This window comes from Chiloscyllium plagiosum, unplaced genomic scaffold (assembly GCF_037043375.1).
Source record: "Chiloscyllium plagiosum isolate Xiang-an unplaced genomic scaffold, Cpla_swu_hap1 HiC_scaffold_40, whole genome shotgun sequence".
NCBI lineage: Eukaryota > Metazoa > Chordata > Chondrichthyes > Orectolobiformes > Hemiscylliidae > Chiloscyllium > Chiloscyllium plagiosum.
In genome coordinates, this window is record NW_028270178.1 from 7,271,674 (window position 1) to 7,293,775 (window position 22,102).

General features: G+C 45.5%; 1 pseudogene; it reads left to right on the forward strand.

The window, feature by feature from the left end:
- The window catches only part of LOC148138300 (uncharacterized), a 69,529-nt pseudogene that overhangs the window by 25,012 nt on the left and 22,415 nt on the right, over nucleotides 1-22,102 (forward strand).

Below are 22,102 nucleotides of genomic sequence, written 5' to 3' on the forward strand. Positions count from 1 at the left end.
GAATTGTCAGAGAGAGACTATCCTTGAGCATCTGACACATTAATACGTTTACTTTTACTGTAAGTATGGAACAAGACAAAGAAACAAATGTAAAACGTTTCATGTAAATAAACCTTATGAATCCGGGAGATTATCTGACGAAGTTCGACAGGATGCAGATCTACAGGTAATGTAATTCGGCCATTGCCCTCACGCCCCAATATCTTTGGTAATGGCCTGAATCCGCAGAGCCTTATGGGTACCTTCAATCCACAATGGCTCACATCCCTGTCTCACATTCTCAGAAAGCCCATATTCAATTCCAGCATCAGGCAACTATCTGCATGGAGTTTGCATATTTTCATTTCTCTGTCGTTATAAACAAAGAACACCAGCAAGGGCAATTCATTGGACTCAGCAAAATGAACCGTGATACGGATTATCGCTGGGATAACTGACGACTTGAATTCGGCGGAACCTCAGCAACAAGCAACCAGCCTTTAACCTTGGATGTTTTCCTGCTCTCTGTGATATGGGACATCCTTTGGTTACTAACCACCACTTGGGTTCAGTGAGAATCTCTGGCAGGTTCGGGAATTGTGATTATTTTTAAACGTGCCCATGAAATGTTGCAGGATTTTTACCCAGCAAGAATGACGGAACTGCATGATATTTCTGAGTCAGAATGAAATCTGGCTTGAAAGGGAACGTGCATGTGACGGTGTTTCTAAGCAACTGCTGCCATTGTTTTTCTAAGTGCTGGGAAGGCGCTGCTGACACAGCCTTGGAGTGTCAACGTTTTGCATCCCCGTGGATAGTGTTTACTGCTGGTCATGCATGTTATTGGTGAAGGGAGTGAATACTTTATATGGAGGTGTGCACACCGATCAATTGCGTGTTTGCAATGCACAATCTGAAGCTTTGTTAGTGTTTCCCTCAGTGTTCCATTTGAGCTGCTCTCAGTCAGGTTCATGGGGAGAATTCCATCCCACCCCTGAGCTACGCTTTCTGGATGGTTTGCATAAACTGGAGATGCAGGTAGAGAGTTTATTGCTACAGTAAGCAAATTGTCTGATATACTCCTGTGGCTGAAGCACTTGTATGGCTGAACGAGGTCATTTTTCTTTTGTTAAAGGATAATCCCGGTTGTTAGTAGTTATGCATTCAGTGATGGTAATGTCACAGTGAGCCAATGGGAGATTGGTAAATTTTCACTTTTTTTTTGAAATACTCATTGCCTGGTCCTTCCAGGATGCAAATATTACTTAGAGGAGAAAGTGAGGTCTGCAGATGCTGGAGATCAGAGCTGGAAATGTGTTGCTGGAAAAGCGCAGCAGGTCAGGCAGCATCCAGGGAACGGGAGAATCGACGTTTCGGGCAGAAGCCCATTCTTCAGGAATGAGGAAAGTGTGTCCAGCAGGCTAAGATAAAAGGTAGGGAGGAGGGACTTGGGGTAGGGGCGTCGGAAATGTGATAGGTGGAAAGAGGTCAAGGTGAGGGTGATGGGTCAGATTGGGGTGGGGGCGGAGAGGTCGGGAAGAAGATTGCAGGTTAGGAGAGCGCCTCATCTTCCGCCTAGGAACCCTCCAACCACAAGGGATGAACTCGGATTTCACCAGTTTCCTCATTTCCCCTCCCCCCACCCTGTCTCAGTCAAATCCATCGAATTCAGCACCGCCTTCCTAACCTGCAATCTTCATCCCGACCTCTCCGCCCCCACCCCAGTCTGACCCATCACCCTCACCTTGACCTCTTTCCACCTATCACATTTCCGACGCCCCTACCCCAAGTCCCTCCTCCCTACCTTTTATCTTAGCCTGCTGGACAAACTTTCCTCATTCCTGAAGAAGGGCTTATGCCCGAAACGTCGATTCTCCTGTTCCCTGGATGCTGCCTGACCTGCTGCGCTTTTCCAGCAACACATTTCCAGCTGCAAATATTACTTGTCAATTATCAGCCCAACCTAGGGGGTATCTGGACACAGATATCTTCATTATCGACTGAGGCATTAATGACGCTGAACAAGGTTCGATCATGAGAAAGCATCTCTAATTTAGAAATTACAATGGATGGAAGGGCATTGATGAGCCAGACACAGATTTTGGGGCTGAGGACTTGAACAGATTAGGTTAGATTCCCTACAGTATGGAAACAGGCCCTTCAGCCTAACAACTCCACACACACACCCGCCGAAGAGTAACCCACCCAGACCCATTCCCCTAACACTATGGGCAATTTGGCATGGCCAATTCACCTAATCTGCGCATCTTTGGATTGGGGGAGGAAAATGGAGCACCCGGAGGAAACGCACGCAGACACGGGGAGAACGCACAAACTCCACACAGACAATCACCCAAGTCAAACCCGTTCCTATGGTGCTGTGAGGCAGATTGTGTGATCGATAGCCACGGGTGACCGACTGGCAGACTGGAGGGTGGCTAATCTTGTGTCATTATTAATGAAAGGCTGCAAGGAAAAGCAGACCAGTGACCTGACGTCAGTGCTGGGTAAGTTCTTCGAGTGCATTCTGAGAGATATATCAGATTATTAGATTACATTACATTACAGTGTGGAAACAGGCCCTTCGGCCCAACATGTCCACACCGACCCGCCGAAGCGCAACCCACCCATACCCCTACATTTACCCCTTACCTAACACTATGGGCAATTTAGCATGGCCAATTCACCCTGACCTGCACATCTTTGGACTGTGGGAAGAAACTGGAGCACCTGGAGGAAACCCACGCAGACACGGGGAAAACGTGCAAAGTCACCTGAGGCGGGAATTGAACCCGGGTCTCAGGCGCTGTGAGGCAGCAGTGCTAACCACTGTGCCACCGTGCCAAACACGCAATTGCAAAGGCAAGGACGAATTACAGATTTTCAGCATTATTTTGTGCTTGGGTATCATGTGTCACAAGGTTGATTCTTTTTTTAAGGGGACCTTAGCAAAGTTGGTGGGTTCCTCTTTGGAGGGTCACTGTGGACTGGTTGGGCCAAAGGACCTGCTTCCAAACTGTAGGGAATCTAATTCCATCAGTACAACAAATAATCATCAGCTGGGCCAATTGACCGAGAAATGGCAGATCAGGTAAAGTCTAAAATAACGTGAGATTTTGCATTTTGGTAAGACAAGAAGGCACAGGATTTATATAGTTAATGGCAGGTTCATGACGAGAAATGTTGAACAGAGAGACCAAAGTGTGCAGGTGTATAGTTCCTTGCAGGTTCAGGCACAGTTATGTCAAGTGGTGAAGGTGGTGTTTGACAATTTGGCTTCCATTGCTCAAATGATTTACAATAGGAGTTAGGGCATCATGTTGCAGACGTACACGATATTGGCGGGACAGGGTGGTTTAGAAGGTGTTTGGCACGTCTATCTTCATCAGACAGACCACTGAGTACAGGGGTTGGGACGTCATATAACCGTTGCAGAAGATATTGGCGAGGATAGATTTGGGGTTATCGTCGAAATGTTGTCTCTCTACTATTGGAAGAACGTTATTAAACTGGAAAGGGTGCACAAAACCCTTGCAAGGATGTTGCCAAGACTGGACGGTTTGAGAGGTTTGATAGGCTGGAGCTGTTTCGCCTGGACTGGGAGACGCCAATAACTGACATTATCAAGGCTTATAAAATGATAAGCACCACAAAGTCTTTTCGCCAGGTTAGGGAGTCCAAAACTAGAGGCCATAGGTTAATATGAGACGGTGAGGATTTGAAAGGGACCCGAGGGCACCTTTTTTCATGCAGAAGCTGGTGTTTGCATGGAATGAGCTTCCAGAGGAAATTATAGATGTGGGTAAAGTTACAAGTTGAGAAGACATTTGGACAGGTACATGGATAAGAATGGTGTAGACTGAACTGGATTTAACTCAGACAAATGGACTAGTTCCGTTTAGGAAATCTTGTCAACATGGGGTAATCACCGATTTAAACACTATGGGGCGGGGGATAGGTTGGCAAATCCTTAATCCATTTCACCCGTTATCCCTCTTACACGTCTTTTTCGAGCATGTTTATTTCTGTCATGACATATTTCCTTCTATTGCCTTAAGCTGGAGGTTTAGCCAACGTTCTTTCACTTTACATTCTCATTTCACTTCGCACGATTGACTTCTGCTCCTCCTTTCACCTTTCCACCTCCGTTTCAGGTATTCTGCTGTTGTCCATTGTAGTAAAACTACAATTAGAGCGTGGATTCGGAAATGTCTATTCGCGGCACCTCCAGCTAACCTACCTCCTGGGAGGAACTGATTTCTACTTATTTTTCTGCTAACCTTTTTCAGAGGGAATCTTTGTGTAAAGATCAAGACACTACCACAGCAAAACCAGATCCCCCTCAAAGCATTCCAGTGTTGTATTGTTTAATTATTTCATATTTGTTCTTATGACTCGTCAGTCCACTCTCTCATTTCATAAATGTCTTTATTACTCCTCTGAAAGTTTCTCGTCAACTTGAGTTTTCAGGCATTCTAACAGTTGATTCTTACTTTTCCTATTTATCAATTCCATTACCCCCTCTCCCCGAATAAAGCCTGGGGAGTATCTGCTCGAGCAGGAATCCTTTCAATATCGACATTCAAAGATCCATCCTCCTGTACTTTAGCAACATCACATTGTGTTTAACACTGACCATATCCTCACACATTTCTCCATGCAAGAGGGGGAAAATGACTTTCCAAACAATGCGATACATGTAAGAGTCTTATTCGGAGGATTACAATTTTGTGTCATTTTCAGTTATTTTTCACACATGAAATGTTGGGCATCGCTGGCTGACCCATGATATATCGGCCTGTCTTAGGTGCCCCAATGAGAAGGTGATGGCGAGATGTCTTTCTGATCTGTTGCAGTCCACTTGTGGCAGTGGGACCCACAATACAGTGTTATGGGCCAGGCCAGACTCTCGCAAAGGATTTTTCAGAAGGTAGCCTAGATCTTAACATTTTCATGTTTTAAAAGCAAATATGAGAGTGTTTCTTTTCCAGATCCAACGTGACTATTCAAACGATTTGAAGGTAAGCAAAATTCAATATATTTAAACACTTGGTAGTGGATGGACTGGATGCTTGTGGATGTAGTGTCAATCAAGAGGAGCAGGAAAACCAACGTTTCGGGCAGGAGCCCTTCTTCAGGAATAAGGCTGGGAGCCTCCGGGATGGAGAGATAAATGGGAGGGGGTGGGGCTGGTGGGAAGGGAGTTGAGAGTGCAATAGGTGGATGGGGGTGGGGTAAAGGTGATAGGTCAGAAGGGAGGTTGGAGTGAATAGATGGGAACGGAGATTGGCAGGTAGGACAGGCCACGGGGACAGCGCTGAGCTGGAAGGGTAGAGCTGGGGTAAGGTGGGGGGAGGGAAAAATGAGTAAACTGGTGAAGTCCACATTGATGCCCTGGGGTCGAAGTGTTCCGAGGCAGAAGGGTGGTGAGGGAGCGGCGACGGAGGAGGCCCAGGACCTGCATGTCCTCGGCAGAGTGGGACGGGGAGTTGAAATATTGGGCCACGGTGTGGTTGATTGGTGTGGGTGTCCCGGAGATGTTCCCTAAAGCGTTCTGCAAGAAGGCGTCCAGTCTCTCCAATCTAAAGGAGAGCGTATCAGGAGCAATGGATACAATAAATGACATTGGTGGATGTGCAGGTGAAACTTTGATCAATATGGAAGGCTCCTTTGGGGCCTTGGATGGAGGTTAGATTAGATTAGATTACATTACATGTGGAAACAGGCCCTTCGGCCCAACAAGTCCACACCGACCCACCGAAGCGCAACCCACCCATACCCCTATATATACCCCTTACCTAACACTATGGGCAATTTAGCACGGCCAATTAATCTGACCTGCACATCTTTGGACTGTGGGAGGAAACCGGAGCACCCGGAGGAAACCCACACAGACCCGGGGAGAACGTTCAAACTCCACCCATCAGTCACCTGAGGCGGGAATTGAACCCGGGTCTCTGGCGCTGTGAGGCAGCAGTGCTAACCACTGTGCCACCGTGCCGTCCACAATGAGGTGAGGGAGGAGGTGTGGGTGCAGATTTTGTAATTGTAATTCAAAAGTTCCGTACTTGCACTACCGCTTCCCTGCAACACACATGCACAAGTACATACACACACACACACACACCCACACACCCACATACACACACACACACACGCACAAAAACACGCACACACACACACACACAAAAACACACACCCACACATCCACTCACACACACACACCCACACACAAAAACACATACCCACACACACACACCCACACAAAAACACACACCCGCACACACACACACACCCACACCCACACACACACCTTCACAAAAACACACACCCACACACCCACTCACACACACACACCCACACACACGCACACGCACACCCCACACACACACACACACACACACAAAAACACACACCCACACACCCACTCACACACACACACCCACACACAAAAACACACACCCACACATCCACTCCCACACACACACCCACACTCAAAAACACACACCCACACACACACACCCACACAAAAACACACACCCACACACCCACTCACCCACACACATGCACACGCACACACCCACACACCCACACACACACACACGCAAACACACACCCACACACCCACTCACACACACACATGCACACGCACACACCCACACACACACACCCACACAAAAACACACACCCACACACCCACTCACACACACACACACCCACACACACACGGACACGCGCTCACGCACACCCACCCACACGCACGCACAGACACACACACCAACACACACATAGTTACACCACGTACACTACACACACTCTCATAAATTATACTTTTACGTTTCTACTTAATACCTCCATTTGAATGAGAAAATAATTTATTCTGCTCATCCACAGTTCTTTCAAATTTCCCACTGAGCAAATGCGCTAACCGATCTCGATCACGCACAAACTGGATGGTGTTACAATTGTTTGCAGTGAATACCTATTAGTGTAGTAGACCATTCACACTTAGGGCAGCACGCTGGTTCAGTGGTGAGCTCTACCCTGCCAGGGAACCGGATTCAACTCTGAGGTAAATGTGGGATTGTGGCAACCTGGTCTGCTCGGGAGACTCTTTGGAGGGTAGGCATGGGCTCGACTGGCGTGCAGTGTTGTTATTCTATGATTCGTCTGTCTGTATTTTTTTCCAGGGGCCAACTGGACAGAAACTAATATCTCACTAAATGATATTAAACCTTTATCGTTTGGAACAGAAGCATCAAGTTCGATTCTGAATCAATCAGAAAACCAGCCATCCACTCATATTAAGGTACTTCAGATGTATTATGACGGACCCGGTTAAATGCTATCATGACAGATGCCAAAGCGCCAATTTCATAAGTATATCATGCTGACCACGAAACCACTGTCGACTGTACCAACAGCCTATCTAGTTCACTAATGCCCTTCAAGGGATTGAAAACTGCTCTCCCGACATGGTACGGGCTACACATGACTCCAGTACCACAGAAATGCCTCTGTTTGCTGGATGTCAGCTATCTAAGCTCCAGACCTTCACTGCTGGAGTTCCTCAAGATTATGTCCTGGGCCTAACTATCCTTCGTGACTATGTAACTGGTCTTCCCTCCATCATCATGTCATAAGTCAGAGTACTTACTTGTCCTGCACTTTCTGTGTTAGGACAAAGTCACCGGGGTTGATGTCACCAGATCAAAAAGACATGCAGGCCATCCACCAGTGATGTCCAGTTGCAATGTTCACCCCTTTTTGAACATCTCAGATACTGAAGCACTCCAGATCCTGGGATCTTCCAGGCCGAGGCTGCAAAGTGACAAGTAACATTCGCGCGGCAGCACAATGGCGAAGCAATCATCGGGTCCAATAAAATATCACCTGAACAAGGCCTCTTGAGATTCAATGGCTTTGCTGATGCTGAATCTGCTACTATTAACAACCTAGGAGTTACCATTGAAGTGAAAATAAATTGAATCAATCATATAAGAACTGTAGCTAAGAGAGCAGATCAGAGGGCAAGAATACAGCAGTGGGTAATGCTCCTCAGGACTCTGAAAGCCTCTCCATGTCTACAAAGCACATGTCTGGACTGTGATAGAATGCTCCTTACTTGCCTGGATGAATGTATCTCTGACAACCCTGAAGAAATGGAACAGTAGCATGACCTAACAGCCGTATAAAAGCACATCATTGCAGACACTTGAAATCAGAAAAGGAGGCGGCAAGTGCTGGAGAAATTTACCACACCCGGCAGCATCTGTGGAGAGAAATAGAGAGTTAATCTTTTGAGTCTAATGTAATTCTTCTTCAGAGCAGTGCTGAAGAGGAGTCATGTAGGACCAGAAACATTCATTTTCTTTCTCTCTTCACAATTGCACCAGAGTTGCTGAGCTTTTCCTGCACTTTCTGTTGATGTCACCAGATCAAAAACACATGCAGACCATCCACCGGGTGATGTCCAGTTGCAACGCTGTGTATCATCAACGGGACGTGCTCCAGAAATTCACCAATGCTGCCTGGACAGTATCTTCCAAATCCAAGATCACTGTCGTTCTAAAGACATATGTAGTGGATGGAATAGAAAACCGCATCATGTTATTTCCCAAGCCACTCACAATCCTGACTTGGATTTTTTTCTAGTTTCCATTAAAATGGTCGTTGTCCAATTGGGGGACAGGGGTGCTCGTTCATTCTGAGGGCCCAAATGTTCGCGATTTTAACCTAAAGGGGCGCAGGTGACAAGTTGGCGTCTTCACGCTGATCTCAGCCAACGTTGGAAATGAATCTTCTCTATTTGGGTCATTCGACATCAGAAACTAATCATCCATCAGGGGCTCAGTTAGCACAACTGACATGATGGCTGGTCTGAGATGTAGGCAGCTGAGGTGATCTTTGGATCCAACACATCAGCAACTCCCTCTCTCTCTCTCTCTACGAGAGAACGGGTCTCTCTAAATAAGGCGAGTCCTTTGGCACCTCTGTCAAAATCCAGAAAAAATCTCTCTCCCTCCCCAACACACAAACATACCATGGAACAATTATTCCTATATCGTCCTGACCACAATGGTGCAAGGAAGCACTAACTACCACATTGGATGGAGAATGGGAATACTGACATCCAGCCAGTGAAAGAGCTTCACTATCCAATTCTTGAAACTGTTGCTCATCCCGGTGATTCATTGTTCAACCCTCGGTTATTAAAAGGTAGCAGGAGGAAGGCCTGCATTACAAAATGGAGACAGGAGACATGAAGCAAAGGCCAGTTAGGTTAATATTTCGCAGGGAAATTGTTGGAAGGTTTTTATCAACTAGATACAGGAGGAAACAATGATTAGTTCAAGTTAATCCGGCAGAGTCAATGGTGTTTATTGATTCTGCTAAATTTCTTTTAGGATGTAACATATGTTATTGATAAAGGGAAATGCAGTAAGATTAGCTTCTTTTTAATACATTGACACAGTAAGTGTCATGGCAGGAAGTGAAGGCTCGAGGTGGAGGGGGAAATGATTTTATGTGAGCACTGATTTATTGAAATGCAAAGCAATTGGAGGCAAAACTTACATGCACGGTTCTTCTGAGGCTAAGCTAGTTGTAAAGTTGCTAGCTTTTTCCTTTGTCCTTCCTGCCTCCTCTTCACCAGGGATGTGCAATAACTCTGCCATATTCATCTCCCATCAGGGATGGTTTTAAAGGTTCTGTGCTCCCTCCTCAAATACAGACCTGAACAGTCACCATCCATCGCAATCCACCATCACCAGGTTGTGCACATTTGCAATTTATTTACTTTAATTTATCTCACTTCCACCAAGTGAAAGGTTTGGTTCTATTTACCTACACGGAGGGTGGTGCAGGGATGTGGTGTGGGCAGGGGGTGGCGGGGTCAGATGGGGTGTGTCGGTTGTCAAATGTCTCCCATTAGAGTAGATTCCCGCCAGTGTGGAAACAGGCCCTTCGGCCCAACAAGTCCACACCGATCTTCCAAAGAGTAACCCACCCAGACCCATTTCCCTGTGACTGATGCACCTAACACTATGGGACAATTTAGCATGGCTAATTCACCAGACGTGCACATCTCTGGTCTGTGGGAGGAAACCCACGCAGATACGGGGAGAAGGTGCAAACTCCACACAGGCAATTGCCCAAGGCTGGAATCGAACCTGGGACCCTGGTGCTGTGACGCAGCAGTGCTAACCACTGAGTCACTGCGCCGGCCCTTTGGGGAATGTGGGATGGTCCTTAGTCAAGTACTCTTTTGGGCTCCACTACCACACTTTCTCCAATGTATCAGTGAACAGATTATTGCTGAACCTGCTGTTGCAGGAATTAGAAAGAAATGTACTAATTTGCTTCAAATTTCTATCTTTCTCACGTGGCCTCCTCCCCTGTTTCGGACTTTCCCTTCCTTGACCTCGACGTTTTATTTTTTGGGGAAAAGTTGTCAACCAATATTGGTGGCAAAGCCCCGACTTCCAAGGTTTTCTCGGATACACTTCCTCACATCCAGCTTCCTGCAAGGATTCCACTCCATTCTCCCTGTTACTCCATATCCACCTGTTCTGATGGTATCCCCTCCCATCCCTGTCGACCCAACATAAGCTCCTTTATCCTCAACTATGGATTTGCTCTTACAGTCTGATTAACAGGGAACTCACTGATACACGAAATGAACCATCCGAAAAAGGATACTGGCTGGGAACTTTAGAAAGGTTGGCAGCGCCACTGCTAATAGTTTAATATAGATTAGCAAATCCACTGAGGAAAACAGAAGACCAGTACGCAGTACATTTCTGAATGTTAAAACAGTAGAGCCAGGAGCTGTTGGGATTTCATCTCTCAATTGGGATGTGAACAGAACAAAAGACACTGAGAGTGCAAAATTCTTGAACTACTTTTCACTGAACTCTGTAGTGCACAAGAGCCTAGTGAGTGAGAGAGCAATTCTAGATTTCATCTTCTGAAATGTAGCTGGTCTTTTGGATGACTTGCAAGAGAGAGTCCATTTTTGAGCTCGTGACATGTTAATAAATTTACATTGAGCGCAAATATGGAACAGGACAAACACAACAAGGGTAAACTTTTGATGTTGGGTGTCAACAAATCTTATGAATCTGAGGGGTAATCTGGTGAAGTCGACCTGGATTCGCGTATTTGAAGAAAGCGCAATAATGATTCATTGTGAGAATTTCAAAAGTGGGATGTTAGGGAAACAGTGTCCACGTGACCCGAAAACTGAAGTGGTGATACGTGCAGGTTGGTAGCCCCATATTTATCTTTCAGCATACATGGTGAGTTGAAACAATTAAATTTAATTTCTGATCATAACAAAAAAGTCCTAAAACAAAAGCAAGCCTCGTAGAGACTCTGTACAGATGCAGTATAAACTAAAAGCGAAACTCGAAAAGGCCAAGGGAGTATAGGGAAATAATTAGTGGGTAAGAGCGACAAAAAGGATATTTTAATAGTAGATTCAGAGCTAAAAGCTGACTACGGAGACGAAAGGACTGATGAAGAAGTAAAGGTGGTCGATGCAAGCCAATGCATGTTCGCTCTCTAATACGCAAGAATAAATCTTAATAATCTAATGCAGTAATTATTATTTCATGACACTCATCACTTTGAACCATATAACGGCGTTTGTGATTTATTGAGATGAATAAACAGCTGTGGCGGTGAAGTTCGATGTGAGGGATTTGCCCTGAGTAGCACTCATCGATTGGGATAGAATTACAAAATATCCCTTGGCTAAAGAACTGCATCAAGGGGAGATAAGTCAGAACATAAACACTGTGTTGAAGAACTGTACCCCATGGTTACAACAACTGTTAAGGCAAGTCGTTTGGAAATAACACCCTCAACAGCTGCCAGTGTTTTTCAAGTATAACCTTGAAGGGCAGAACAGGGAGATCACATCAGGGGACAGCTTCATATAGGACAGTGATGTCATTGAAAACAACTAAATGGGCCGATACCAGGAATTTCCTCACATGAGGGTAACAGAACGAGAAAGGGAATGAAGAAATAACTCGGTGTATGACTTACCGCGGATGTTGGTAGCAGCACAAGCAGAAATTGCTGGAGAAACTCAACAGGTCTGGCAACACCCGCTGAGATAAAACGGAGTTAATGTTAGATTTAGTTTGATAGAACATAGAACATCGAACATAGAAAAATACAGCGCAGTACAGGCCCTTTGGCCCTCGATGTTGCGCCAATCCAAGCCCACCTGACCTACACTAGCCCACTATCCTCCATATGCCTATCCAATGCCCGTTTAAATGCCCATAAAGAGGGAGAGTCCACCACTGCTACTGGCAGGGAATTCCATGAACTCACGACTCGCTGAGTAAAGAATCTACCCCTAACATCTGTCCTATACCTACCCCCCCCCCTTAATTTAAAGCTATGCCCCCTTGTAATAGCTGACTCCATACGTGGAAAAAGGTTCTCATGGTCAACCCTATCTAAACCCCTTATCATCTTGTATACCTCTATCAAGTCACCCCTAAACCTTCTTTTCTCCAATGAAAACAACGCCAAGTGCCTCAGCCTTTCCTCATACGATCTTCCTACCATACCAGGCAACATCCTGGTAAAACTCCTCTGCACCCGTTCCAGTGCCTCCATATCCTTCCTATAGTATGGCGACCAAAACTGCACACAATACTCCAGATGTGGTCGCACCAGAGTCTTATACAACTGCAACATGACCTCAGGACTCTGGAACTCAATTCCTCTACCAATAAAAGCCAGTACGCCATATGCCTTCTTCACCGCACTATTTACCTGGGTGGCAACTTTCAAAGATCCCTCTGCTCAACCACACTACCAAGCATTCGACCATTAGCCCAGTACCCCATCTTTTTGTTACTCTTACCAAAGTGAATCACCTCACACTTACCTACATTGAACTCCATTTGCCACCTTTCTGCCCAGCTCTGCAGCTTATCTATATCCCGCTGTAACCTGACACACCCTTCCTCACTGTCAACAACTCCACCGACTTTCGTATCATCCGCAAACTTGCTCATCCAAACTTCTAGCCCCTCCTCCAGGTCATTTATAAAAATGACAAGCAGCAATGGTCCCAAAACAGATCCTTGCGGAACACCGCTAGTAACTGCACTCCAAGATGAACCTTTACCATCAACTACTACCCTCTGTCTTCTTCCAGCCAGCCAATTCCTAATCCAAATCTCCAACTCACCCTCAATGCCATACCTCCATATTTGTTGCAGTAGCCTACCATGGGGAACCTTATCAAACGCCTTACTTAAATCCATATACACCACATCTACCGCTTTACCCTCGTCTACCTCCTTAGTCACCTTCACAAAGAATTCAATAAGGTTTGTGAGGCACGACCTGCCCTTCACAAAACCATGCTGACTATCCTTGATCACATTATTCCTATCCAGATGTTCATAAATCCTATCCCTTACAATTCTCTCTAAGACTTTGCCCACAACCGAAGTGAGACTCACCGGCCTATAGTTACTAGGGTTATCCCTACTCCCCTTCTTGAACAAGGGAACCACATTTGCTATCCTCGGTCTTTTGGCACTATTCCTGATGACAACGAGGACATAAAAATCAAGGCCAATGGCTCTGCAATCTCCTCCCTTGCTTCCCAGAGAATCCTAGGAGAAATGCCATCAGGCCCAGGGGACTTATCTATTTTCACCCTTTCCAGAATTTCCAACACCTCTTCCCTACATACCTCAAAGCCGTCCATTCTAATTAATTGTGACTCAGTATTCACATCGGCAACAATGTCCTGTTCCTGAGTGAATACTAACGAAAAGTATTCATTCAGTGTCTCCCCAATCTCTTCAGCCTCCACACGCAACTTCCCACTACTATCCTTGACTGGACCTATTCCTACCCTAGTCATTCTTTTATTTCTGAAGTGCTCCAAAGTCGACCCCGATGATCTAGTCACAGGAAAGTTCGAAGGGCAGGCAAGAGACGAGGGGAGAAATGTTTTTCATCGAATCATAGAATCCCTAAAAGTGTGGAGACAGGTTCTTCTGCCCAACAGGTCCACAGTGACACTCCGAAGAGTAACCCAAGCAGACTCATTCCCCTATGATTTTATCCTATACTTAACCTGAACTAATGCACCTACCCAACACATGAACACTATGGGCAATTTCACATGGCCAATTCAACTGATCTGCACATCTTCGGACTGTGAGAAGAAATCGGAGCACCCAGATATAGGGGGAATACGCAATCACCATGCAGACAGTCGCCCGAGGCTGAAATTGAACCCACGTTTCTGGCGCTGTGAATCAGCAGTGTTAACCACTGGGCCACTATGCTGCCCCAGCCCGCCCTGCCACACTTATATGTCATGCTTTGCTTAGGGAAAATATCATGGCAGTACTTAGGATATTCCTGAGTGGTCGTCCATGGATTCTCTATCGGTGAACTGAGGAAAAAGAAGGGCATGAGTACATTGTTGGATTGAACTATCGAGCCCTCCAAACCACACCCCAATAGTCAGCAGAAAATTGAGGGAAATCACAGATAGTTTTCAGAAACATGAGGCAGTAACAGGATAGGATTTTAACTTTTGGAACATAGCTTGGGACTGGAAAGGAGGAATATGGAAGTGTATTCAAGAACACTTTCTCAATCAATATGTCGCTGGACCTTCAAGAGTAAGGCAAAGCTTAACCTTCTCTTGGGAATAAGGCAAGATAAGTGACTGAGGTATTAGTGGGGGAGCACTTACCGCAGTTCTGTCAGTTTTAAAAAAAAGACGATATGGTAAAGGATAAGCCTGGGTGAGTGATAATGCGCTGACTCAGTGTGGGGAGGAACAACCAGCATTTCCCCTTTTATCTCAGGTGGACTGTGGAACAGAGAACAGAAGAGAAAGTATATGATGGGGTGGAGGGCAGACAGACTTCGATGACAGAGTGACCAAACCGGGGGTGGGAGTGATGTGAGAAGTGATGAAGCAAAAAATGTGAGTGTGAATGACAGGATCCTCAGTACTGTCATCAGAAAGCAATCAAAATGAAAGAAAATGGTAACACAGATAACAAAGTGAGATACTCTGTCATATCCCCATCAATATCTGCAGGATACACGGTTACTGTCAGATTCTGAATGAATTCTGTCTGAGTTCTCATCAGTAACTCGCATATGGCTGGTTACCCTCAGCGTTAAGTCGCATCGTTTCAGCAAACGGATTTGGATTGAGGTGACAAATTCATTGGTTATACATAAATTCCGATCTAGCCCAGATTCAGAGGAAAGTGCCCTCTCGGCGTTGGGTGCTTCCTCTCGGGGGACTGTCATATCCCGCCCCACTGAATTCAACACTGCTTGTCACTGATAACCAATCTTTGTCGACGTCATTCCCCTCCCAAATACACAGGAGAAGGTTATAGATATAGCATTTGTTGTCGGGGCTGGAGGGGGTTACAGAGATAGGGAGGGGGTGTAGGGGCTGGAGGGGGTTACAGAGATAGGGAAGGGGTGTATGGGCTGGAGGGGGTTACAGAGATAGGGAGGGGGTGTCGGGGAATGAGGGGATTACAGTGATAGGGAGGGGGGTTGCAGAGATAGGGAGGGGGTGTAGGGGCTGGAGGGGGTTACAGAGATAGGGAGGGGTGTAGGGGCTGGAGGGGGTTACAGAGATAGGGAGGGGGTGTAGGGGCTGGAGAGGGCTACAGAGATAGGGAGGGGGTATAGGCGCTGGAGGAGGTTACAGAGATAGGGAGGGGGTGTAGGGGCTGGAGGAGGTTACAGAGAAAGGGAGGGGATGTAGGGGCTGGAAGGGGTTACAGAGTTAGGGAGGGGGTGTAGGGGCTGGAGGAGGTTACAGAGAAAGGGCGAGGATGTACGGGCTGGAAGGGGTTACAGAGTTAGGGAGGGGGTGTAGGGGCTGGAGGAGGTTACAGAATAGGGAGGGGGTGTACGGGCTGGAGGGGGTTACAGAGAAAGGGAGGGATGTAGGGGCTGGAGGAGGTTACAGAGATAGGGAGGGGTGTAGGGGCTGGAGTGGGTTAGAGAGATAGGGAGGGATGTAGGGGCTGGAGGAGGTTACAGAGATAGGGAAGGGGTGTAGGGGCTGGATGGGGTTACAGAGATAGGGATGTAGGGGCTGTAGGAGGTTACAGAGATAGGGAAGGGTGTAGGGGCTGGATGGGGTTACAGAGATAGGGAAGGAGTGTAGGGACTGGAGGAGGTTACAGAGATAGGGAGGAGGTGTAGGGGCTGGAGGAGGTTACAGAGATATGGAAGGGGTGTAGGGGCTGGATGAGTTACAGAGATAGGGAAGGAGTGTAGGGGCTGGAGTGGTTTACAGAGATAGGGAGGGATGTAAGGGCTGGAGGTGGTTACAGAGATATGGAGGGATGTAGGTCCTGGAGGGGGCTACAGAGATAGGGAGGAGTGTAGGTGCTAGAAGGGGTTACACAGATAGGGAGGGGTTTAGGGGATGGATGATGTTACAGAGATAGGCAGGGATGTCGTGGCTGGAGGGATTTACAGAGATAGGGAGGGGTACAGGAGCTAGAAGGTGTTACACAGATAGGGAGGGGTTTAGGGGATGGATGATGTTACAGAGATAGGGAGGAGGTATAGGGCCTGGAGAGTGTTACACAGGAAAGGAATGGAGCAGGGGCTGGAGGAGGTTGCAGATTTAGGGATGGATGGAGGCACTGGAGGAGGTTACAGAGAGAGTTGGGGTGCAGGGACAGGATAAGTTCGCAGAGATAGTGAGTGGTGTAGGGATTGGAGAAGGTTACAGAGATAAGGAAGGGTGTAGGGACTGGAGGAGGTTAAAGATACGTGGAGGAGTGTAGGGGCTAGTAGATGTTACAGAGATAGGGAATGTTTTCGGGACTAAAGGAAGTTTCAGAGAGAGGGAGGGCTTTAGTGTCTGGAGAGGTTTCCAGACATAGGGAGGGATATAGAAGCTGTAGGAGGTTACAGAGGCAGGAAAGGTTGTTAATACCTGAGGAAGTTTTCAGATTAAGTGAGATTTGGTAACTGAGTGACCTTCACCAGAAGTGTTCGCTGTTAACCTGAAATATTAACGCTGAATTCTCTCTATTGATGCTGCCAGACCTGCTGAGCCTTTCTAGCAATTTCTGTTTTGTTACTCTAGTCTGTGCCTGTCCCAGCTGGGATATTATGCGGAAGCTGGACTACGTGGGACTGGGAACTCCCAGCCACAGAAGCTGTGGTTGAACCTCTGAGATTTCAAACAAACGTAGAAAACAATTAGTTAGCTCTGCTGCTTGACATGTTTAAATAGCTATCTTGTCTTTTTTATTAATTGCAATGTATTTTTTAATGAAAAAGTTATTCGAACACTTTAAAACATGCTATTGTTGTCCCTCTCTCTGAAATCTTTTCTGTGGCCCTTGCATTGAGAGAAACATTGAAATGTGCAATGTGCGGTTAGGCTGGAGATGTTAGTACTACTCTCGGACTGTTACCATAGCAACAGGCTGCTTCATGGATACAAAGCTGAATGGCAATGAGAAAATTCCGGATTGTTTGATTAATTTTAATACTTGATTGATTCATTCATTTGGGTAAAGGGACATTTGAGGTAGTTCTCCAGCTCCGGTAGGAATTTAGTCTGTGTGTGACAACATAAATTGTGGTGTTTGTATAGCAACTGAGAAGCTCCAGCAGGAAGCCCAATTCCTGCAAAACGTTATGCGGATAATTAGGCCGAACCCAAAAACGAAACATTCGGTTCTACGCACAACATTGATCCAAATAAGTCGAAATTAGTTTAGACTCAACCGCCGGAAGGTTGGCTGATCGATGAGATGTGGGATTGGTCCATTACCATGCATGACGTAATGGTAAGGTCCTGGGGAGTGTTGCTGAACAAAGAGACCTTGGAGTGCAGGTTCATAGTTCATTGAATTTAGAGATAGGATAGTGAGGAAAGCATTGGGTATGCTTTCCTTTATTGATCAGAGCATCGAATATAGGAATTGGGAGGTCACGTTGCGGCTGCACAGGGTACTATTTGGAGATGCCGCTTTTGGACTGGGGTTAAAATTACAAAATATCAGGTTATAGTGCAACAGGTTTATTTGGAAGCAGTAGCTTTTGGAATGCTGCTCCTTCGTCAGGTGTTTGTGGAGTATAAGATCCTAAGATCGCAATTCTCTAAATTCTGTGTCCTATGATCTTATACTCCTCAGCCACTTGATGAAAGAGCAGTGATCAGAAAGCTAGTTCTTCCAAATAAACTTATTGGATAACCTAGTATAGGACATTAGTTGTGCCACTTTTGGGATATTGTCAGCAAGGCTGGTCTCATTCCTATATGAAGGATGAAGTGAAACTTGAAAGGGATCAGAAAAGATTTACAAGGATGTTGCGAAAGTTGGATGATTTGAGCTACAGAGAGAGAGAGACTGTATCAGCTGGGATTGTTCCTGTGGAACGTGAGAGGTTGAGGGGTGACCTCAGAGAGGGGCATGGATAAGTTAAATAGACAAGGTCTATTCCCCCATGGTGGGGTAGTCCAAAACTAGAGAGCAGAGGTTGAAAGTGAGCGGAGAAGACTTAAAAGGGAGCAACTTTTTCATGAAGAGGGTGGAGCGTGTATGGAATGAGCTGCCAGAGGAAGTGGTGCAAGCATGTAGAATTAAAAAGGCATCTGGTTGTGTATATGAATAGTAAGGGTTTGGAGGGATATGGTTCAAGTGCTAACAAATAGGACTGGGTTAGTTTGGGATATCTGGTCGGCATGGACAAGTTGATCCAAAGGGCCTGTTTCCATGCTGTATATTTCTATGACCCTATGAATTTGTGATCCTTGAGAGCAACCTGAGACATTCAGAGGATTTGATGATTTGTCCAAAAATACGGTGCTGGTACAGTGACATGGGGGAGTCCACCGAAGGCTGACATTGTATACTTTAAAGACAAGAGACACAGACAGAGAGACAGAATTGGAGACTTTTATTCATCACGTTTTAATTTATTAAAGTGTGTCTCATTAAAGACAAGGCTGTTCACACAGACACACACAGGCACACACACACAAAACCACACACCCACACACAGATATATACCGATGTTTTTTAATCATTGCAGTTGTACCAGCCTCTACCACTTTCTCTGGCAGCTCATTCCAGACACGCACTACCCACCTGCAATGAAACATTGCCCCTTCCGTCCCATTTTTTTGTCTTTCCTCTCCCTCACTTTAAAACTTATGTCCTCGAGTTTTTGACTGCCCCCTCCCCGGGGAAATTATCTTGTCTCTTCACAATATCCATGCCCCTCATGATTTTATAGACCTCTAAAAGGGTACACCTCAGCCTCTGAAACTCCAGGGGAAAAAAAAAACAGCCCGAGCCTACACTCCTTACAGCTCAATCTCTCGCATCCGGCAAAATGTTGATAAACATTATTTAATCGCTGTAATTTATTTAGTTCAACTTCATTTTCTAAAACGTTTATTATTAGCCATTTGTCTATGTGCGTTCTCTCATGCAGAAAGAGCTTAAATTAAATGGAAATGTGTTGAAATAAAGTATACCTGATCAGTCAGAATTCTGTCGACCGAAACAGTTAACGTTTCAAGTCCATCAACTGAATTATTTTCATAACTGGATATTTCACGGCGTCCTTCAACTGGTCTCTGAAATTTCTCTGCGTCACCACGTAAATGAATGCGTTTGTGCAGCAATTTAAGTCGCGCAGCATATATCCGACTTGTTGAAAGAGAGAAGCAGCAGAAGAATCCAAGGAATAAGAAACATTAAAGAAACTTAAGACAAAAACCAACCAGAGAAGTATGAAGCTGGCACATATGGCAAAGAGTAAAACCACAGAGTTCTGTCTGCTCTCTATCTCTGGATCATTGTCTAGTTTCCCCTGACCCCTCAGGCCTTTACGCACATTAATGGCATCGAAGATGTGTCTAACAGTCAGAATATTAATAAAGAGAATAAAAGTGAATGGGAGAAATGGTGTTAAAAACTGTTCAAAATATTGAAAACTTTTCCACCGTGGGTCATTATAATAACGGGATGTGGTATAACAGTACCATGGAACATTGTTGCTGATCCTTCCAGGTTTAAATCGAAGGTAGTTGGGAATGTTTTTTAAAGCAAAGAAAACACAGATTGTTGCTAGAACACTTGTTGCAGTTTTCTCTGTGCAATACTGAGATTTCATCTGATGAAAACAAATGGCAACAAATCGATCAAAAGAAAAGGCAACAGTGAACCAGACAGAGCAATCAATGGTCAAGCAGCTCAGGGCATAGATTAGGCTACAAACAGGAGTAATGTCCAGGAAACATTGTGTATAATAATAACGTGGAAATTTGAAGAATACAACATAAAAAACAATGAACAGCAGATCAGACGCTGCCATGGTCACCAGATAGTGAGTGCTGCATTTAGAAAGACCACACTTGCCCCGAGCCAGGAACACAATTAGCATTAGAGTAACTGAAAGAGAATTAAAGGGAAAAAGAAGTTACTGATCAAAAGTTATCTGTGGCTGAAACTAGACTGTACATAATGACAGAAAGGAAATGTCCATGTTCCATGTCATACAAAGTTTAAAGAATCTGTACCACACTAGCAAATACTCTCCAGATGAATCACTTGCAGGTTTTAAGATATGAAGGGAAGTACGTGCGTAGCTGGTGGCTGACAGAAACATGGTAATTTCCTCAACATTGTTTTGGGCTCGCCAGTGGTTGATTTCATCTGCTTTATAAGTTACTCAGACTGACTGGAGTTTCCCGGAAGACAGAATATCATGCACCGGTAACTGGGATCAGTAAAATGAAGAAGGGTGGACACCAAACACAGACATTAATTAGAACATTTCAGTATTCATTTTCAGGGTCTCCACAGCTCAGATTGCTTCCAGAACTGTAATATCACGCTGTATGAACTATATCACAGGGTACTGAATAACTCCACCGTTTCCAGGAATTGGTTCTCGCCAAAATATGCAATGAACAAATGATCAAGCATTGAATACCTGCCTCGTGTACAGTATTGAACATTCTGACAATCCGATCTACGAAGTCATTCAGCAGTGAATCCAGCCATCATGCCCCAGGTTGGATATTAATCGCCATGAGATGAATGTCAACATTTGGGATCTGTCCCAATATTTTATAACAATGCCTTCACCAAAATAAAATCTGTACCCATGCAGCATCGGTCATTGCAAATTTGCGTTCACGTAATCAGACACTTTATGTGAGGTTAAGCAAACGTTCCGATCTGTGTCTGGGCTCAGGCACAACGATTCTCTCCTACGCTCTCTCCTTGGTAATAGAGATCGCCTTCTCAGACTTGGAGCACACAGTGGAGCTTGAAAACCTCGTGGTTTTTAACATCATTCTCCATTGAGATCAGCAGAATGGTGCAGAGCGGAGGAAGTCCATGTGGCCCATTGAGTCTGTCCCGGTCCTTCGAGGAGCATGCCACCAATACCACCCCCCCACCCTCATGGACGTGTTTCTTCTTAATCATGGCAGGTCAGGGAATAGGGGCAAATTACACACAGATAGTCACCTAAGACTGATATTAAACTCAGGTCTTTGTTGCTGCGAGTCAGGAATGGTCACCACTCTATCACGGTGCCACCTTTATACCTATAGCTTCTAGCCAATGCTAAAGATTATGGTAAACAATGGATAAATGGCCTTCTCATGACACTGTTTACCCAGAAAGTGAGATAATGTTATGGGAAACTGAGGTCGATATTCACCATGGCAGATGTTGGAATTTCATTTAAAATAGAAATCTGGACTTAAGATTCTAATGATGACGATGAAATGGTTATCAACTGTCAGGGGCAAATAGCCATCGCGATCAGTGATATCCTTGAGGGAAGGTATTCTGTCATCCTTACCTGGTCTGACCTACGTGTGACTCTTGACTCAGAACAATCTGTTAGACTCTTACCTGCCCTCTGCAAAATTAGGGAAGGATGGTAAGTGTTGACCAGGTCAGTGACACCCACATCCCTTCAAAGAAAATGGAGTTCCCCACGCACAGCCAACTCCTCGGTGCACATGACTGCTCCCTTTTTAAACCATTCCCGGGGATTAGCTAGCCCCACACTGAACACGTTGTCGCAA